We start from the raw sequence: 20,371 nt of genomic DNA, 5'->3' as shown, positions 1-20,371 counted from the left end.
TATTCCAGCATCCTTACCATGACAGAATCAAAGAATAAAATTCACTGGCAGTGTTGTGGCTCTGTCTTGTGCTTTTGTACTTCACCAGCTCAACATTCTTGTAATGGATGGCGTAATGCTGATTTGTTAGGCTGGTTGGTCTGTTCTAAAATAATTGAATTACAGTCTGAGGTATGAACAACCTGTCAATAAATAGCAGCGTTGATGTCTGCAGATATTTCTGGGGTTTGGTTTGGCTAAATGTGGTTGTATATATTTTTTTCTTTTCCTGTTTCATTACTTATATTTAGTGAAGAAAGCAGACTACGTAAGGCACACAGGAGTTACCAATTTGGATCACACTGGTAGTTTACCAGCTCTAGTTATGATCACAGCTAAGTGTATGTGAGGAAATTATAATAATGTGCAGCATAGAGTCTACTTCATAACTTGTCTCCACTAAAACGACCTTCTTCACCTCTTCTGTCTGCTCTGCTTCCCCTCTCCAATTGCGAAGATGTACTTTCTAACATTACTTTCAAATTTTCTATTTGTAAGCTGCGTTATTGTTCCTGAGCTGTTCTCACACAGAATTGTTTGGGCCTACAAGTCCTGCCTGTTCCCCTATCTGAGGCCGTTCCTTAACCCTGCAGGTTAGGTCCAGACTACCTGGGCAGACTTTGGTGGCAGCTGATCCCCAGGGAGCCACAACAGATATAGGGTGTCTGTGAAGGCAAGGGAAATGTCTTCAGGACAGAAAGAAACCCTGCAGGAAAGCTAAGAATAGACAGATTTGGGAATTAACCTTGCATAGCAAGGAAACCAAGTATCAAATTAGGCAGGATGGAAACTTCTTTGTGAGTTTTATATTCTTGGAATATAATTCCATCAGATGACAGTGGGGTGTGTCTCAGGCCGAGTGGAAATACTTTTGCTGCATATTATTCTGTGGGAAACCCCCAGCCTCTAGTGAACATTTTCTTGCCAGCTCATGTTCACCGCTCCTTGCTGCATTACTGGCTGCGTTGTGAGTCAGATGTGAAATGTCAGCGCTGTGCTGTGAACATCACCCAGGTGAACCTAACAGGATTGTAAGGTGCTGATCTCATCCAGACGGTTCGACAGCTAACATAACAGCTGTGAGCTTCATTTCCTTTCTCTGTCAGGTCTCCATTTACACGGACGTCAACAGGTGACAGCAACGTGTTGAAACATGCTGATGCAGGAGGCACCTCTACAAGAAGTGAGCCTGGCCGCACTCTAGAGACTCTGCACTTCGAGTAGTCCAGCTAGGAGAAAAAAAAACTAGGTATTTTTGTACATTCTTGGAAATAAACAGAATTGCATCAACAGCCCGCTTCCTTGAATGCAGAGGAGTCAGTCAGTAACCCAAGGCAGTGTCCTCGCTCACATCCCCCGCACCTGGGACAGCCTGTAACTCCCCAAGTCTCTCTCTGGAAGCTGCTGCCCTCACCTCCTGCTGTGCTTGTTCAGCCATGCTTAAGGTTTCTTCCAATGCAAGCCGTCTCTTCAGGCTTCTCATGCTGAGCTGTCACTCACACACACATTTCTGACCAAAGATGTTCTCTGCAGAGCTTCACTGTTCAATGGCCTTTGGTCTTCCCCTAGTTTGGGTGAGGAGGAGGGATGAATACATACATCTCTGTCAACAAACATCTGTCAAGGTCTCCTTAGCTGGTTCCCAAGGCAGCTCTGTGTCTCTTCAGCTCCTTCCCATATTTTTTTAGGTTTCTGTGAATTTGGGGTTTTCTAGATTTTCTTTTATTTCTTTTAGGAGACTAGCTAACTACATGCCCATTGTCACAGCCTAACCCCAGCCGGCAACTAAGCACCACTCAGCCACTCGCTCACCACCATCCCCGCCTTCCCCCATTAGGCTGGAGGAGACAATTGGAAGAGTGAAAGTGAGAAAATTTTTGGGTTGCTATAAAGACAGTTTAATAGATAAAGCAAAAGCTGAGTGCACAAGCAAAGCAAATAAGGAATTTTACACTACTTCCCATAGCAGGCAGGTGTTCAGCCATCTCCAGGAAATCAGGGCTCCTTCACACATAAGGGTAACTTGGGAAGAACATAAAGACATGTAATGACTCTGGTTTTGTGGAAGATATGTAAACTTCTGGTGAATTTAGCTGGAAGACTGAACACTACATTAAACTAATTGTTTTACAAATACGTGACTTCATTAATTTCAACCAAAATTTTCAGTGACTTCTTCTGGCTGACTTGCAATTTTTGTGGCGTCAACTGCAACTGCACGCTTTTTCCGCAAAAAATCCTGTTTGTTATATACTGGTAGCCAGTCTTTCATGCTAGTCTACTGTCCTGTTTACAGCAAGTTGAAACCATACTCATGTTTCCTGTGTTTTTCTAACCAGTTTTATCAATTCATTAGAAATTGGGAAATTTTATCAATTTCTCATTGCTGTTGTGGAGGCATTACTCTGGAAACGTGAGAAATATGTGCATCTATCAGAGTTTCAGTTTGATTAGAAAGGTTAAGTATCATCAGTTAAAACAGGAGATTTGTGAAGTGGATGCTCATTAGAAATTCAGGAGTACTCCCTGAAAGGCTAAATGAATTGGGGCACAATGTGTATTTGCCTTTCCTCCTGCTCCCCCAGATCAAGTGGAAGAGACGGATGGTATTTCCCAAACAGGTGCATCTCATGGGTGAATCCCTGTGTTATTTTTTTTATAATAGAACTGTGGCTTACAAAAATATCTTTATTTGTTTTTTTTTTTCCTAAATACGCAAGAAACTATTTCCAGCTTTGATAAAGGTGTTTTCTAGTGTGTAGTGTCTATTCTGGTGTTACTAAAGCAAGCCATTACCATTTAAATGGCCTTAAATGAGGCAATTTATATAAGGACTGAAGAGCAACAAAACCAAAATAACATGCTTCTAATACATAACCTAAACACATGCACATTATTTAAAGATATTTCAAGGACCTAGTTAGATTTGGCATCTTTTAATTAGAAACTTAACATTGAGCTGTACTAAAGCCACAATTAACTTGTACTGTTACTAATGAATTTTCTAAATACATTTTTATGCAAGTTGTTACTACCCAGTTGCTGGAGGCAAGGAAGTGCTGGGGAACCTTACAAGCAGTTCCAATAATGCCTGGGACTAATTGCCTCTTAGGGCTTGGCCTTGCCAATTGCTTGGTTTTCATCAGCTTCAGTGATTTGTTTTTCACAGAATCCAAAATATGAAAGCAATCAAGTAGGTTTGCTTTGGAAAAGCATCATCTGTTGTTCGTTTTCAGCGAGTATTGAGGCAATGGTATCTTTGAGCTGCTGCAGAGAGAGTCCACTTCCTGGTGTAGGTGAACTTTGTGACTTGAGTGAGTTGTTTCTGCCAAGACAGTCCACAATATTCATTAATTTTTAGCCTCAGCAGAGTTTGGGGGCAGGATGTACAACTTTTTTGAGGCTGCATTTAGATACATTACGTCCCCTCTGCCAACTTTTGTACTTAGCAGCCGTGAGTCAGACCCTCCAAAGTAATGAGATTAAAAACAGTGACTTTTTCCTCTTTGCCATCTGTTTTATGAGTTGTCTGGTGACACTCTTGACAGATTTTTAGCTTTTCTTTGTAATCACAAATTTACACTATTGAAAAATATGAAAGCTGAGAGTCTCTCTCACTTAGTTGTATTCTTCTGGGGCTGGGAGCTTTGAGAAACTCTGAATGTCAAGAAATTTGGATAAAATTATGAGGGTTGACAGGACTGCGGGGGGACAATGCAGCCCTCCCTTGATTCTGGAGAGGGGCTTGCACACCTCTCTCAGTGATGTCAAGGGATCAAAGTTTGTCAAGGAAACAGGGCCTCCTGACCCAACAACCCAAGAGTACACAAGCCATGAGTGACTGACAAGTAAATGACACTAAGGAGATACCACACAACAAGCATGGTTCCCTTGGAAGGGTTGTGTGGGATCCCAGCCACTGCTTGCCCATATCCTCTATATTGGCTATCTGTGTACGGATGTGAAGTTGAGGAAACTATCTCTTCCTCAACTGTATGGAATACCTGTCAAAAATTGATTACTTGGTCTGTGTGCAGCCATCCTGTAGAAACAGATGGTCTTCACATACATCTTCTGAATTATGTGCCATGAGACTCTTAGTTTTGGTGTAGGAAAAGTTGTGGTCTGACCTAACCTTTGTCTGTGACAATGGTGCAGTGTTTATCTGCTCTTGAAGAAAAGAGAAGAAAGTAATATCTGAATTTCCTCTCTGGTAGTGAGCACAGGGATTTGCTTGTTTTTCATAGAGAACTGTGCAACATTAGGAAAACAGAATTTTCAAGACAGAGCTCCTGATGGCATTCAGAGCTGGTTTTCAACTGCTTGTCAAAGTGACTGCAGTATGAGCTACCAGGGCACAAGAATAAATCCTAAAATTTGCAATAGTGGTTTGCAGTTGCACGTTCTGACCCCATCAAGATTTTGTAGCTGCCTCCAATAAGGAATTAAAAACAAAGGGATGCTGTTAACCTTGTATAATTCTTACACAATGGCCAAACAGGAGAATGATTGGAGAAAATGTCAATGGATAAATGACTCTTGCATTTCACAGAAATAAAGTAGAAAGTTTGTCTTTCTGAATTTCCACATTTGCATTCCATTTGAAATTGATATTTCCTAACATGATTTAAATAAGTTGTGAATGTACTTCTCTGGCTTTAAAAACCTGATTATTTTATCCCAAGGAAGATCTGTGCGTCATCTGAATGACACACATCCAGGAGCTGCTCGTATTCTTCTGAAATTCATTAGACTGGGGCTGAGGAATGGCATGTGTTAGAAACTCAGCAATGTAATTACATGCAAGAACTGCTACAGCCTTTGGTGATAAACTACAGTCTAGATCCAGTCCTCGAGGATCCAGACAGAATTACCTTATGAGTTACTTAGCCTGGCTCACTGCTGAATCTCTGTAGTCTAATGCCGTGTGGTGTGTTCCCACCCTGTGGGAAATGTGAAGGCAGCAGCCAAAAGAGCATGTGTGCGATAAAACCATTTCCTTTCAGTATTTGTATTACAGTATATCACTTCCTTTTTTTTTTTTTTTTTGGATGCCTACAAGTGAAAGGTGTCAACTTTGCATGCAGAACTCAAGTACAGTCTTTTCCATCAGCCAAGCTAAGACTTGGTGATATGTACTAAAAAACAAATCTCAAAAACTAAGTATCTGGTAACTTAGGCATTTTGGTTATAATGGACACATGCTCTTTGGTCCATACAGACATTCGGAATCCACAAGGTAGGTTATGACATTGAGGGAAGTTGTGAAATGAGCGTTTAGAGCAAGATGAGTTGACTATACAGAAAGCTTGATTTCCCCACCCCCGATGACACTTTCGCTTCGTACCAGCTCTCTCGCTTATGCACCATGTACTGCTGTTCTCACGACTCTCCGTTGGCGCTCTGCATGCTAACAACCAGCTGCTGCGTGCTGCTTATGGAAGTGGGCTGGCTAGAGGGAAGGATGTCAAGAAGAGGAGGCACAAACCACACTCAGCATGCAAAGAGGGCTTGAGAGGAAGAGGTGGGTCATTTTCTTCTCCTGCTTCTGTTCTGGCAGATGTGTTTGCTGAGACGTGCAAGAAATTGCCTTATTTGTTTTGTTTTTTTTTAATATAAGCTACTAGAGGGGTAGAGCAATGAGATCGTTAATATTACTAAGGAACTGAGAAGATCGGGACCTGTGCTGCGATTTGCAGTAGGTATTATATTTAGTATATGCCCAGAGGAATTTTTAAGTGCTGTGTTGTCTGTACTTCTTACTGAACCATAAAGGGTGAGTGTCAAGAGGATGAGACCAGACTCTTTTCAGTGGTGCCCAATGACAGGATGAGGGGTAATGGGCACAGACTGAAGCACAGGAGGTTACATCTGAATATGAGGAGAAACTTCCTTATTTTGAGGGTGCCAGAGCACTGGAACACGCTGCCCAGAGAGGCTGTGGAGTCCCCTTCTCTGGAGACATTCAAGATCTGCCTGGACACATTCCTGTGTGATCTGCTCCAGGTGAACCTGCTATGGCAGGTGGGTTGGACTAGATCTACAGAGGTCCCTTCCAACCCCAACCATTCTGTGATTCTGTGTGATTCTGTGAATTCTTGAAGATAATGTCATTTCAGAAGACTAAAGAAATTCAGAGGGAAAATGGGAGAATTGGACAAAACAATAGGAGGTCTGTCAAGCTGAAGGAACCCAACTTTTTCTCAGAAACTGAGGTATCTTTAAGTAAAACCAGGAAACCCATACCAAACCTGCTGCAAGTAACTGTTTAATTTGATGTTAAAACTCAACATGGTTTATTTTGAAAGTGGCTGGCAAAATTATCTCTGTTCTCATAATTCAGTCCAACTTGGTCACTGGCTACTAAGGCTGGTGTCAAGAACAGGACCTAACTTTTGCTGAAGTATTGAGGATCACAGAAATGTTCTTTGCTGGATTATTTTTAGGTGTATCAAACTGTCTTAAATGAAATAGCATTCTGGATTCCTTGATGCACTTGTTAGGTCAGGTCTTTAACTTTCCTGAGCTTTAGTTAGTAAAATCTGCATTCTCTATGTTTTACTTAAAATTAGGTATAGCAAATGACATTTCTGTAACTGTTTTTTTTTTTTCCTTGAAAAATGGGATAATAATTAGCTGTTTCTCCTTGCGTATTTGATTTTCTCATGTGGAATGCAATACAACCTCCTTGGGGCTGGTTATTTTGCTAGAATGGCAGATGCTCTTCTACGGTCTTCATCAAATGAAGACATTGGGAAAGACTGGGATAGTATGTTCAGGTGAGGGACACTGTTCCCACGCCTAATTTAAAAAATTCAGGCAATTGATAAGCTGGTAAGAATGGATGTTTTGGCAATGCAGATTGCACTTATGACTAGAATAACTTATGTCTAAGTGTGCCGTGGTGATCTGAGCCAGACGGGTGCTTTAGATATGCCTCAGAGCCTTATTTCGCAGGTGACACTGGGCAGCTCAGCTGGCAAAGTTTTCTTCTTGTACCAGCGACCCCCAGGTTTGTGGCACAACAGTAGTTGGAGATGGTGGGTGAGTCTGTGGGTTTGAGATCCCTGAGGAAACCACCTAGAAGGGGCTGGAGGCAAGTTTGGGTGCTGTGGGACCCCCTGTGGCAGCCATTTGGCTGCTTCTGAAGAGTGGATCAGATAGAACTGCTTGAGATAATCTTTCAGCTCCCCACAGATTTACATCAATATTTGCCTTTTGTGTGGCAGTTCAGGTACAGGAAACTCCTATGTTTACGCAGGAGTTTGGATAGATGAGCGAGGAGCCATACCAGTGCACTGTTTGCAAAGGGCTGCTTTGGAGACGTGTGGTAAGTCTCCAGCCTTCTGCAAATCAACTAAAATGTGTCATTCTATGTATTTCTGCCTTTCCCTGAGAGGAATTTTTTACCAGACAAGAGCCCAAGTCACAGACTCAAAGACTTGCAGCTGAATTTTGTCATTGACTCATCACATGCCTATTGGTGAGCCATCTGCAAATAAGATAATTGTCTGTAATTTGGGTTGTCTCATCCAAAGACCTCAATTTCCATTGCTAAAAAATGAACCTAGTGCATATGACACAAGGATATTGTGTAGGAAACTCACTCTATCTAAATATTGAAGAGCTCTTTGCAGGTGTAGAGTGCTTGTTAATGGCTAATTAGCATTATTTAACCGTACTTCCAGACATTGAAACTCCACTGGCCCAAATGAAACCAAATTGAGGTTTTATTCTAACCTGTATATAGAGAATAATTTTTCCAGCCATAGCTGTATGTAACTTGCCATTTGCTCTTATCTGTTCCACTTACTAGCTCTTGACAGCAAATTGAGTTCAATCTCATCTGTCTCCATAGCTCAGATGTTCCTAGACTTCATCCTGAAAACCTCTGCGCACAGTTAACACATTAAATCCCCTTTTTGTTTAAGGGAGCAGTTGTTTCATTTCAAGCAGTTGAGGGGTGAGAGCCCTACTCAGTAAGTAGGGCTGCAGGTTGAAAAATCAGTATATGCCACATTCAGCAGGAAGCTTTTTAGACTGATAGAAAAGGGACGTGATAGACTGAGTGGTCGGGCAGTAACTCACCCATTGCAGGTATCACAAAGCCGCAGAGACACTTTCTGAAAGAAGGTACCTTCTTTGTTCAGATATACCCCGAACCAGCATGTGCTTCATCTCTGCATATACCAAGACAAAGTGAATTAGGATAACACAGGATTTTCTTTTTTTCTTGGTTTCACTGGCTGGAGACAAGTTCCTTATTCATTTACTCAGAACAAGTGTCAGACCAGGCTGTGGAAAGTAGCAGAAAAATGCTTATCATTATCTTTGATTTCACTGTGATGTGTATTACTGTGTTTCACAAAAGTGATTGGCAATTTCATGCCTTACTACTTCCTAATACATTTTGCTGCTGCTTTAAAATGTACAATTTAAAAAGACATTTCCACAAAATCCTTTTCAGTTCAAACATTTTAAAATATTCGATATACTCCAGTGTGAATGTCATTTGGTTTTAGAATCTATAGATCTACCATGTTTACTTTTAAATTTCATTCTCTATAAATACTCAATTACTTATAGCAACGTGAATGATGATACTTTTGCAGCCTGGTGGAATCCAGTTATCTGGTTCAGCAAAAGTTCACTTTCCAGGGGGTCACAGTGACAACATATTATCCTGGAAGGAGGTTTTTTTGCAGTTCTCGATTTCCTCCTTCTTGTGCGTATTTAGTTGCTTCAGTGTTTGTAACTCTGTGCTGAAATCCTGTCTTTACAAGCTCAATTTCTACTCTGGGCAGATGGTGTGTTCTCATTTATATCCCTTCAGGTGAGCAAGCTGAACTTGCTTTCTAAACAAGATAGCAGAGCCTTGACCTAGACATCTTTGAAATCAACCTTTCTATTCTGTTTACTCTTGTTGGGCTTTACACTGAGTTACCACCGTGCTCCAGTCAACTGCAAAAGCAGCACAGCCCTTTCTCCAAGTTTCCCTGCCCAAAGCCCAGCACAACACACCCTGTCATAATTTCTTTCATCCTTCTGCCAGGTTTTGTTTCAGCTCAGCCTGAGTGTCTGCCGTCTGATGTTTCTGCCATGGAGTGTATGCTTTAGAGTAAACAAGGATTGTTTTAATTTCTCCGAGATAAATTACCTGTTAAAAATGTTGCTTGAAAAAGCTAATTGCACTTAGTCAGTCTAAAATGCACCAGGTAATGTGTCTCCAGCTGCAGAGCTGGAGGTGTGTGCCTGAGCCCCTGCCCCTGGTGGACACTGTACTAACCCCATCCGAGTGAGCTCTTGTACTCCAGGCTACAGAAAGAAGCGACCTTGCTGCACACTTTAGATTGGGGATGGGCCAAGAAAATCAAAAGGAATCAATCAGATGAACCTGAAGCTAAAACTATAACTTAGCAGTGAGAAGTTTGTATTAGTGTGGAAGTAGGAATGGTGCACGTGTGTCAAGAGAGAAGAAAAACAAAAGAAAAATTCACAGTAATTGGAAACAAAAAGTTTAAAAGCTATATGTTCAAAAATTATTCTTGCCAAATTTCTTAGTAGTTCTGAATGATGATGAATGGAACCCTTCCGAACCTAAATATCCTTATATTGTAGCTAGTCCTGCTAGTTGTACATGGAAATCCAACAAAAGAACTTCTGTGTCCACAGATGAAAACATACCTGTGTAAATCCTCTCACCCTTCCTGCCTACCTTGCCCATCTTGAACTTCTAACTAGGAGGAATCGGGAAAGAACACTGTTGGATTTGCAGTAAAATATAGTGATGTACATATGATGTAATTATATGTCATGACAGATAATAGTTGTATTATGTCACCCTGATTAAAAAATGGACTGCTGCATCAATAAGCTACTGCCTATCATGATGTCAGTCTGCACAATGCTGTTGATTTGGCAGACTTTTAAGAAAAATAATTATAACCTCTTTCCCCTTGATTACTTTATTAAATCCAGATTGATCTTTCAGCCAAAATGTCAAGGAATCTGCCAGCAGCTTAGCAATTAATGAGAATAATGACCTGCTGTAAAACAAACAGCGGTGATTAGAAGTACAGGTCATATCTGCATTTGCCAACAAGACACAGATAACTTTTTTTTTTGAGCTGTTCTTAGTTCTCATCTTTGAAAAAAATCCCATAGATACTAGGGAGAGTCTGTTAATTGCAATTGAACTCAGGTTCCTATTTGAGTGCTCAAAGATTTTGACTCACAAATAGGGACAGCTTATTCTAAGTCTGCTGCAGTGATTCTGGCCACAAGCTTTTCACTCTGCTCTTCTTCAAAGATTTCTACCCCTGCTGCTGGAATCACTCAGCTATTCATAAAATAGTTGCAGATCTGCTTAAATCATAGCTGGATGCACTGGGAAAGACCGAAATTGATGCCGGTTTACATTAATATGCTGGAGTGATACAGCATCGGCTTCACCAGAAGCTAAGCTGGTTCTGTAAGGAGGGAGGGAGGAAGACATCTAAAATGGGCAGATTACTGGGACAGAAAATTATTCTAAGCTTTTCTAAGCTCATCTATATATCCTAATGAGTCAGAACTTTAATTCCCAATGAATTAAACAGATCGACAACAGATCAGCGAGTGTTTTTCTTGAGTAGTTTTAAGAATACAGCCCTTAAATTCTTAGGTTATTTTGGTAGCAGGACTGAAGCTCCTGAAACACTTCGACTTTGCAGTGTAGTACCTAACATACTGCAATTTCGTTTGAAAACTCATACAACTTGAACACTATCTGTAAAAAATATTCTTGATCAAATAAAAGGTGCATACTCCAAGTGAATGCATTGTTTCTGGTTCACTTTTATAATTAAAAGGGGTTTATTTTAAAGGTTAAATTCTTTGTATTTTTTGAGAAACACGGAAGTGAAACTGTGTTATATTTTAGTGTAAATTTTAATAGCACTTCTACTTTCCTTTCATGTTGACACAGGCCACGTTGGTAAGATTTTATCTGCATAAAAGATAAGAAACATCCCTATTACAGTATCAAGGAAGAGTGGTGAAAGCCTATCTTAAGTCAGAGGCACTTAAGTCACTTAAGTTAGTTTAGTGAAATCAGAGTTTTCCCAGTTTGTGTAAGAATTTTTAGTTCTTTCCCTTAGAATAAAACACCAGAATCTCCTAAGTATGAGAGCAAAAATAGTCATTGTAGTATACTAGCAGAAGCCACTGAACACCATTGTAGACATTGAACTTGAACAGGCTTGAACACTGTGATTTTATTTGCTTAGATTATCCAGCATGTGAAGATACCTTGGTTGTTTCTCATATGTGTATTAATATCAAAACCAAAACTAATCTTTGTCAGATCCTGCGTGGGGAGAACCTTAGAGCTCCCAGTCACTTTGGATACAAGTCCCAGCTTCTTGCTTGGCCTCCAAGCAGATATGTCAAAAGGTGTTTTTCACTTGTTTTTGAAACACGAGGCCATTCCCAACTCTCCGTGCTGCCTTCTCAGAGCTACAAACTGGTGGCACTGTCAGCGTGGCCATCAGCTCCCAGCCCTGCTCTCCCCATCCCTCGCTCCCATCAGCCGTGCAGTCTCCATTGCTCTCACCTTGGGCAGAGGGTGCAAGTTGTGTCTCTTCCAACACACCGCAGATTTCTTGGTCAGTGGCTTCACACCACTTCAGAAAGATGCACTATCGTTTCTCAAAACAGTGTTATTTCTAGGGATAAAATGGCAAATGGTTGTTTTGGCTATAATGCTGCCTGCCTTTTAGCTGGGGTACCAACCCAGCTGTGAGATTTGCAGTGGTTTGTGAGCATCTTCAGACAGTGCTTTTCATGCTGCTTATGCCTGTTCAAATGCTCTATGTTTTCTGCTCTGAGACATTTCCTGACCACACAGTTGAAGTTTCTGATTAATTAGGTATCATCAGGTTGAAATGTAGTTAATTACAAAAATAGAGGTAATTACTTCAAGGACAATGATTGCATATATAATTCTTTCCTGCTGTTTATTTTTTTCCCTCCTAATTCTACTGTTGAAAAACAACCTGGTTTTTGTTTTGCTGTGGAAAGACCCCATACAAAGAGGAGACACAGCTAGACTCAATTGTGTATAAAACGTTGACGAATTAAAGTGTGAGAAAATGAGGAAAGGGAAATAGTTTTTTTTCACTACCTCTTTGAAATCTAGTAAAGGGGCCTGAGACTGGTAAAGTTCAAACTTGGCCATTTACCTTAAAAGCAGAACATTGAAAAACAGGTCCTTCTAGCAAGAAATTCCTATAATTTCTCTTTAAATAGTGTGAACCTGCTTCTTCTGAATATAGAGGATTTTTGAGATATCCAGGGTAATAATATATATCTGGTTTGTACCTTATTGCATGGAGGTTCGCATACAATTGGATTTATCTGGTATGTGGTATTTAAGTGGTGGTTGTGTTTCATTTATAAGCTCATAATTTTTTATGCACATAAACATGACAAAAGGCATGCCAAAAGTAATATCTGCATTTGGACTGAAATAATCCATTAATATGAAAGACCAAGATATATCAACATAATTTGTATTCTGTATACAAGCATGTGCTAAATAATTGTGGATAAAGATCAAGAATGGATATATTATGGCTTTCTGACTGAAATAATTACAAGCATCAGCTGTAGCTGAAATGTTAGTCACACTGATTTACCTCTGCTGGCAATGTTGTGCATATAAAACCTATTAATATGGTGTGGGGCAGCAATGGTGAAGATGAATCTGTGGATGTACTGAGTATTCACCTTTCCAGACAACACCACTTACCTCACTGTCAGTACTTGCACCCATCCACCTGTGTAAAACTTGGAAAAACTATTAAAATAAAATATTTCTTTCCAGTATTTTTTTTTTTTTTAATTAAGGCCATTATATTACTTAGTTTTCCAAAATTTTGTGTGCCGGTTCCCATATCCATCCTCACATGGCCTGGTGTCTCAGTGCTCTCAACCCTTTTCAGTACTGCCCTATACTATTTTGCTAATATTTTGGTTTCTTCAGCTTTTCTCAAAATGGTTAGCGCTCACAGCTTCTTTTATTTTCCAGTGGCATTTGCAGATTCTGAGTATATGTGGAAAATACAGTGCAAGTAACTAAAATAGGAATTCAAATAAGCTTAAGTACTTCTTTTGGAAAACTTTGCGATTGACTTATTCATAGGCGATGATCAGTCTGAGAAACAAATATTGTAGTCACCACTAAAAACTATGAGTAAATCACCTTTTACTTAAAAAAAAAGTATATTTCCAAATGAAGAAAAAAAAGTTGCAAGTTTAGTGAGGCTGCTCAGATGGCACTCTGCACCATCCAAGCGTAAATTACCTTAAAAAAACGAAGGCTGCTGCTCCCCCTCTTAGACAAGGCAACAAAGACAGACAACCACATCCTTGCTGTGTACTTTGTGTGCTCAGCTGTAGCTTGGGGGTTACCAAACCCACTAATTCCTCATTCAGCAGGGACCTGAGCTAACTTTGGCTTCGGCTGTAGGATTTTTGCTGCCCCAGACAAGCTTGAACGCTGGCATGCCTCACTGCCTGGGGTGTGCCATCAAGCGTGTCCTCTGCTGGCTTTTAATGCCTGCAGAAGCTATCTAACTACTAAGATAGTGTCTGATCATATAGAGCAAGTCTTTTTTTTATCTAACTAAATAGAATTTATATTTTTAGTTTTTCTGCCACTGAATATTTTAACGTTTCCTCCTTCAAATGAGTAGCAGTTTACTGAATCTTACAGTGGATGTTCAGTTGTAGCTCATACCCAGAGAGCTCATTATGTTACATCTTCAGTGAATTACACGTTAACAATTGAATTTATCAGAGTATAGTGCCAGGACAGCATGTTTCAGAGCATTATTTTTTGTAACAAAGAAAGAGAAGAATACCTGTAGGTGGCAATAGTACTGAAGCCATAGCCACATACCATTGTGTTTTATTTAATTAGTAGGTTAGCATCAGGTTAATTTTCAAGATATCATTCTGCAACTCCAGTTCGGTGAACTGCTTTACTGATGCTGGATGCCAGGGCAGGATGGTCCCTAATATCTGACTGCAAATCTATGTGCCAGATCCTCCACACTACCAGCACTGGTCTGGCTTAGGCAAATTCATGGGTGGCTTAAGGAATTTTGTTTCGATATCTGTCTGTCTGTCTATCTATCTATCTATCTATCTGTTTTCAATCAGTGAGTGCTGACATGGATTTTTAATGACAGCATTGAAAGGAGTGTGACATTTTTATAATTTGCATTATTTTAATGCACAATACAAGAAGCTACAATAATGTAGTCACAAATTATAGAATTCTCTCAGTGAACTGATAAGATAAAAGGTTGTGTGCACCAACATATAAAAAACCAGTATTGTCCATGAATGAAACCCAAGTTCTAGCCTGTGGTTGCTCTTTTAAGGTGAACTCATGGTGATGGGCAACAGCAACATCTGGGGAGCATAGTGGTACCTGTTCAGGGCAGTGAAGGAGCGAGGGAGAAGGTGTTCCATAAGCATGAGCAGGCGCACAAGAGACTTTGTCAGGGTTAACAGGTGATGGACTGATGAGCTCTGGGTTTTAGCTATGCTTAGGACAGACCTCGGGCATCTTGTACATGGGCTGCTGTAGCCCAGGATTGCTATGATTGCTCTGGTAGGTGTGGCTGGCTCCAAGTGTGCTGGACTCAGAGCAGCATGTCAGCTGTTCTGTATACAACACTGCATTCGATGGGTTGCATGATGCCTTTTGCACTGCACTTCTTGAGCCAATAATGTGTCCTTGTGGTCAAGAAGGCAAATGGTATCCTGGGGTACATTAAGAAGGTCTGACCAGCAGGTCTCCCTCTACTCTGCTCTGGTGAGGCCACATCTGGAGTACTGTGTCCATTTCTGGGCTCCCCAGTTTAAGAAGGACAAGGAGATAGTGAAGGGAGTTCAGCAGCCAGCTACAAGAATGATGCAGGGTCTGGAGCATCTTTCTTATGAAGAGAGACTGAGAGAGCTGGGTCTGTTCAGCCTGGAGAAGGCTTAGAGGGAATCTCATCAATGTTTATAAATATTTCAAGGGTGGATGTCAAGAGAATGGGACCAGAGGGTGCCAGAGCACTGGAACAGGCTGCCCAGGGAGGCTGTGGAGTCTCCTCCTCTGGAGACATTCAAAACCTGCCTGGACACATTCCTGTGCGATCTGCTCCAGGTGAACCTGCTTTAGCAGGTGGGTTGAACTAGATGATCTCCGGAGGTCCCTTCCAACCCCAGTCATTCTGTGGTTCTGTGAGCACAGCTAAAGTGTCAGAAGTTGCCAATTCAGTTGGCCTTTGCACCGGATTTATCATTGCAGTGGTTAAAAGACCAACTGGGATTACAGGAGTATGGCAAACAACTGCACAGGTATGAAGTAATAAACAGTTCTTAATTTACAGGCTATATCAGTGCTTCTTCTGCATGATTATTACTTGGTAGGTTTTTTAAATGCATATGAAATATTAAGTAAGATCTTACTTTGACACAAATAGTTTGCATTAGATGAAACAATGCTAACTGAATAGAAAAATCTAAGTTCTATTTATGTCCCATTGTATGTGGTGGCATTTTTATTAAATTCCACAAAATGGGGAAGCAACACATCCACTAAAAATTCTGGTTGCCACTAGAATAACTATTTGTCCAGATTATTATTTTCTGGGGGAGTATGCATTCCAAGTACTTTGCTGGCTGATTGTACTTCAAAATAAAGAACTTTTTTTTTTTTTTCAGAAATTTAATCATTACCTTCAGCTGTGAATGCCCATTGCTCAGAGAAAATTGTCCCTGTAATTGTGCTACCGTTTTAACTGGCATTTTAATGAATACTCTTCTGCTTATCAGTGTAAAACCAGGGACCGTTTGTTGTGCACCTGAATCCACCAACTAAAATTAACAAATTGGAGAAGTAAACTCCTTGTAAAATGTCAGAGAGTTATTTGAAATAATGAAATAGTTGCAAGTGCCAAACTAACATGTTAAATCAAAGCCAAAGACAGCAAGTCTGTTGTAAGTCTGGGAGCAGCAGGTGGGGTGGTGACCCTGTGAGTTACTTTGCTGTGCTGGTTTATTGGCATTAGTCATCTCAGTAGCCGAAACTGAAAATTCCGCATCTGTTGTGTTGTTACCCAGATGCTTGTAAAGGAAAGTCTGTGATGGAGGTTTCAAGCACGGTTGTGATTTATCTGTCTGTGATTCACAATACCTGCCTAGACTTGTTGTCCTAGAAGGTTAGCATGGTGTTCATGGTGTTCTCCCTGACGTATTTTATCCCTCTTTTTTTCTTTTTTTTTTTTTCTCAAATCCTTCTGCTGTGCAGTTTCAAATAGTGCAGGTCTTTAAGGAAACTTTCATGATGGTGGAATTCAGTAGGCAAATGTCAGAAAATACATAGCTAAGGCTAAGCCTCCAATCAGTGTGTGTTGGTCTTGTATTTAATTATTGATCCTCAATTATTTGAACTGCCTTGTACCACATGCCTGTGTTTTTGGCAGTCTTAGAGTTCAGCCTTCCAAAGGAACAACGTGACAGCCTCCAAAGGTTAAGAAAAATGAGCAGCCAACACACATGAGATGAAATATAGCATTTAATGAAATATAACAAGGGCAAGTGTAGAGTCTTGCATCTGGGTATGAACAACCCCAGGTTCCAGTATAAGATGGGGAATGACCTGTTAGAGAGCAGTGTAGGGGAAAGGGACCTGGGGGTCCTGTTGGACAGCAGGATGACCATGAGCCAGCACTGTGCCCTTGTGGCCAAGAGGGCCAATGGCATCCTGGGGTGTATTAGAAGGGGGGTGGTTAGTAGGTCGAGAGAGGTTCTCCTTCCTCTCTACTCTGCCCTGGTGAGACCACACATGGAATATTGTGTCCAGTTCTGGGCCCCTCAGTTCAAGAAGGACAGGGAACTGCTGGAGAGGGTCCAGCACAGGGCAACAAAGATGATTAAGGGAGTGGAGCATCTCCATTATGAGGAAAGGCTGAGGGAGCTGGGTCTCTTTAGCTTGCAGAAGAGGAGACTGAGGGGTGACCTCATTAATGTTTATAAATATGTAAAGGGTGAGTGTCACGAGGATGGAGCCAGGCTCTTCTCGGTGATAACCAATGATAGGGCAAGGGGTAATGGGTTCAAACTGGAACACAGGATACCACTTAAATTTGAGAAGAAACTTCTTCATAGTGAGGGTGACAGAGGACTGGAACAGGCTGCCCAGGGAGGTTGTGGAGTCTCCTACTCTGGAGACATTCAAAACCCGCCTGGATGCTTTCCTGTGCAACCTCATCTAGGTGTTCCTGTGTAACCTCATCTAAGTGTTCCTGCTCCAGCAGGGGGATTGGACTAGATGATCTTTCGAGGTCCCTTCCAATCCCAAACATTCTGTAAATTTGTAACAGTAGTGGTGGGTGGAAACAAGGTTAAAAACCTTTCTGTGAACCAAAGATCAAATGCAGGTTTCTGTTTTCAGGGCTGGAAACACAGTTAAAGACTGATGACCTCAGCTGAACTTAATTACCTTGTTGTGTAATGATCATAAAAAAAGGGAGAGGCTTAGAAAACTACCTTTGCTGTCTTTGTATACATGCTGGGCAAAGAATTACTGAGTAACAGAAGCTGATGTTTTTGTGTGTGTGCATGCTTTCAATCTGTGCTATGTGTCTGTGTTTTTTTTAATATGAGGTTTTAGAAAGATCATGTGAGAATTTAAATCTTTACTTGATCACACAGGTTACTTAACTGCTGAGGAATCTAGGGGCCACCCAACCCATGATAATTGTGCTAGGTAATGTAAACAAATGGTTTACAGACCAGCAGTAATATTCTAAAAATGCATAGCAGCTTCTCAGTTTTACAACAAGGGCAGATCCTACACATAAGCTACAGGGTTCATATTCATATCAAAACATCTTCCAGCAAGTTACAGACTTCTGTGTTTGCTGTGCTGCTTTTTTCCAGTTCATTGTTGTGCTGTCTTGCAGCAGTCCTCAGAGAGATGGTCTGTCTTGGGCTGAAGTGGGCACAGGGTTGGGGAAAAGCACACTTGGAGGTCTTGCCTCCAGCTTTCTTCATGCTGAACATTTGCCTTTTGCTCTGCTTCAGCTTACCAAAGGGGGTGATGTTAAAGTCTGTCGGGAGGGGTGGCGCAATCCTCTGGGCTTCTTACCGTAGAGCTAACCATAGAATCGTAGAATGTCCTGGGTTGGAAGGGACCCACAAGGGCACTGAGTCCAACTTCTGTCCCTGCATAGGGCAACCCCAAAATTCCCACCATGTGTCTGAGGGTGTTGTCCAGTCTCTTCTTGAACACTGTCAGGCTTGGGGCCGTGACACCTCCCTGGGGAGCCTGTTCCAGTGCTCCAGCACCCTCTGGGTGAAAAACCTTTTCCTAATGTCCAACCTAGACCTCCCCTGGCACATCTTCCTGCCATTCTCTTGGGTTCTGTCATTGGTGGCCAGAGAGAAGAGATCAGCACCTGCCCCTCCTCCTCCCCTTGTGAGGAAGCTGTAGCCACCATGAAGTCTCCCCTCAGTCTCCTCCAGGCTGAACAAACTAAGTGACTTTAGCTGCTCCTCATACGGCTTCCCCTCCAAACCCTTCACCAACTTGGCAGTACTTTTCTGGACACTATCTAGTAGCTTGATATCCTTTTTATACTGTGATGCCCAGAACTGCACCCAGTGCTCCAGGTGAGGCTGCACCAGTTCAGAGCAGAGCAGGACAATCACCTCCCTCGCCCAGCTGGCAATGCTGGCAACCAGCCTCTGACCTGGCCATTTAGCTCCCATCTCCTCCCCTGACACCTCCTCCAAGTGTGGTGGTACGTGGCTCACAGAGCCTATACCGTGTCCAAACCCTCCGTTGGTCAGTGTGGAACTTGCACAGCCCACCGCATCCCCCCGGAGCCTGGGGGCTTTGCAGATCAGCGAGAAGTCACTCTTGGTGTTGCTGCACGTTCCCGTGCTGCATGTGCCAAGTGGTGCTGCTGTGTCTTCTGGCTCCTCTCAGGCAGTTACCGTCTTCCCCGGGGAACCTGAAGTGGGGATGGTGGTGTATGAAAAAAACCAACATGCTTGTTGCTCTGAAAAAAGCAAGCCTAAAGCCACTGCTTGAGTTTTCCCAGTCACCTCTCTTGCTCTTCCCATACTGCTGCTTCCTCCCCTGTGCTATTCTGTGCCCTATCGCTTTCTCCTCCCTGTACATCCAGGTGATGATGCAACACGTGGGTTAAAAATAAGTCTGTTGAATGAGAAGCTTGTTTACAGCAACAGCAGACAGAGGGAAACAAAAATCAATAGAAATAGTTTTCTGGTTCACAGTTTCATTAATGTCTTCAGCTTTAAAAGGATTTCAGATTTTTGTGAGGTAAATGTCCTGTTGCAGGCTATACAGGCATTTCAAGCTACATAAAAAATTTAAGTCATAATAAAAGTACTCGTGTATACTCCTGCTCCTAGAGATTTGACAGGTTACTGCACATTTCCTTTCCTGTTGCTATACATTTTATTTTCATTCCAGGGAAGCATGGGAGGCTGCCCATGAAACAGGAAAATTTTGTCAGTGTTCTAGGTACCTTTTTCCATTCTTTTTCCATCCTGCAGGAGAGCAGACTTCAAGTACCACATGCTCTCCTGTTTGGTCAGCTTCTTACATAGGATTTGTCTCTGCTGCTTGTGTAAAGACCTCCAAGTAAGCCTCAGCTGCTGAGCCTGTCCCACATCCCCTTCTCCATTTTGTACAAATGCACCTGGAGAAGAGTTACAAAATTGTATGTGACCCAGTCACTTCCTTTGACAGGCCCTGGGGTCCTGTACAAGCAGCGTAACATCTCAAAATATTTGAAAAATTAAGCAACAGGAAGATGGAGCTACAAATGGTCCACCTCTTTTCCTCCCTAGATGAACTGGTGCAGATCAGTCCTTGCTGGGCATTTATCCAGGGTAACTGGCATTAGTAAATAAGGCTGCAGGCAGATTTTAACAGGAAAAAAATAGCTTAAGAATGTATCATATCACATCAGCAGAGACAACGATATATCTTATCAGAGTTTCCACCCAGCCCATGAGTAGATGGAGCAGGATATGTACCTGCACGTCAGCTCCTTGAGGATACAGTAGGTGATGTCTGCCACCCCAGCTCCCTCCTCCTCCGCTCTCGCTGGAGTAAAGATCAGAGGTGTAACACCACACCAAATGCACCAGTGTTGGACTGAACGAAAGTACTTGCTGTCCTCTGTCTGGGATGAAAACCACTTTTTTTTCTTTGCTGGAGCTGCCCTCAAAACATCTGCCGTAGACACTGGCT

The 20,371-nt window shown here is 41.8% G+C and overlaps 1 protein-coding gene across 5 annotated transcripts in view; it reads left to right on the top strand.

Annotated features, from left to right (window-relative positions):
- The window catches only part of TMCC3 (transmembrane and coiled-coil domain family 3), a 144,874-nt gene that overhangs the window by 61,154 nt on the left and 63,349 nt on the right, over nt 1–20,371 (top strand). The window contains exon 1 of one of the 5 annotated variants that reach the window (XM_065042873.1): nt 5,441–5,563. The exons of 3 other annotated variants lie outside the window; for them this stretch is intronic. The gene's annotated coding sequence lies outside the window, so the exon portion shown is untranslated. Of the gene's footprint in view, nt 1–5,440; nt 5,564–5,600; nt 5,738–20,371 lie in introns of those variants that run through there. One more of the 5 variants, XM_065042863.1, reaches the window with a different exon arrangement.

This window comes from Columba livia, chromosome 1 (assembly GCF_036013475.1).
Source record: "Columba livia isolate bColLiv1 breed racing homer chromosome 1, bColLiv1.pat.W.v2, whole genome shotgun sequence".
NCBI lineage: Eukaryota > Metazoa > Chordata > Aves > Columbiformes > Columbidae > Columba > Columba livia.
The sequence above is the reverse complement of the archived record's forward strand: the minus strand, read 5'-3'. Positions and strand labels throughout refer to the sequence as shown.